The 1,308-nt window shown below is 37.0% G+C and overlaps 1 protein-coding gene across 4 annotated transcripts in view; it reads right to left on the reverse strand.

Moving 5' to 3' along the window:
* LOC112523093 (myb family transcription factor PHL8) overlaps nucleotides 1–733 on the reverse strand; it is a 2,720-nt gene extending 1,987 nt beyond the window's left edge. For 2 of the 4 annotated variants that reach the window (XM_025132535.1, XM_025132532.1), the window contains exon 1: nucleotides 359–733. The gene's annotated coding sequence lies outside the window, so the exon portion shown is untranslated. The remainder of the gene's footprint in view (nucleotides 1–358) is intronic. The other 2 variants (XM_025132533.1, XM_025132534.1) reach the window with 2 other exon arrangements.
* Between the last annotated feature and the right edge of the window lie 575 nt (nucleotides 734–1,308).

The raw sequence follows: 1,308 nt of genomic DNA on the forward strand, positions 1-1,308 counted from the left end.
GGGGGAGTTGGTTGTTCTCACACCATATCAGGAAACACAAGTGGGGTTATGTAAGGTGAGGGAATATATGCTCTCATGAGCTGTGCCTCTACCTTTCTCTCAATTCACATTTCATATTCACCCACAAAAACAAAGAAGAAAAAGCATTTGTTATTCATTTTTCCTTTGACTTGAATGGCATGAAGAGAATCTTTAATGGTGCAAAAACAAAGAAAGCAAAACACAGTTCCATTGGAGTCTCTCAAAAGCAGAGAAAAAAAGTGCATGATTTGTTTTTATCTTGATGTTTTCCATTACCCACTCCTCGCATTTTCACACAATCACACCACACTCATTGAAGCTTCATCAAAACACTTACCTCAACTCATAATCGTCATTGGGGACTTTCATCAAACACGTGGAGTGCATCCCATTTGAATTGGTGTATAAAAAACACCCAACAACAAGAACCAAAAGGGGGTTATTATATTATCCATCCACGATCCAACCCTAGTTAAGAATGAAAAACACAAAGATATTTGCTTGATTCCTACCGAATTAAAAAGAAACCCTACCATGATGGTAATGGATGCAACTTTGTAAAACTGCGAGGAGGGTTCGGCTTTGAGGAAAGATGATTTACATTAGTGGGATGGGTGATTTTTGATGGATATTTCTTTTGGAGATTGAAAGTGATGGCTTTAATTTGGCTAAATTTGGTGGAAGATGTGGTGGGATTGGCAGATTCTCTTTGTTGTTTGTAGGCTTAGGGGAATCAAAGAATCCAACAATAGATTTTAGGACAAATTTCTTGTTTTTATGCTATCAACAACTATTTAATTTTATTATATTTTATTATAATAAAAAGAAAAAGGGATAAAGTGATGAGGGGAATAAACCAATTCATCAATGACTCATTATAGAATTCCATCCTATGAACATGCCAACATATTATATACATACACATATACATACATGGTCAATGAATGGTGAGTGATTGACACGTCATGAATCTCAAAACATTAGTATCATGTGGTATTTCAGGCCGATCGTATCAGATATTGTCCATGTCTGATAGAGGAGGTCTGGTTCCCAACTTTGATATCATTTGTAACATCTCAGACTAATCGTACTAAATATTGTTCGTTTTGTTCATACACCTGGACTCACGGTTTTTAAACACGTTTGATAGATGAGGTATTAAGTCATCCCTTATAAGGCAACATTTGTTCCCTTCCCCAACCAATTTGGGATCTTACAATCCACCCCTTGGGAACCCAATGTCCTCGCTGGCACACCAGTCTAGTTCCCGACTTAGATACCATCTGT

Source organism: Cynara cardunculus (assembly GCF_001531365.2).
Source record: "Cynara cardunculus var. scolymus isolate 2C chromosome LG 12, CcrdV1, whole genome shotgun sequence".
Taxonomy (NCBI): Eukaryota; Viridiplantae; Streptophyta; class Magnoliopsida; order Asterales; family Asteraceae; genus Cynara; species Cynara cardunculus.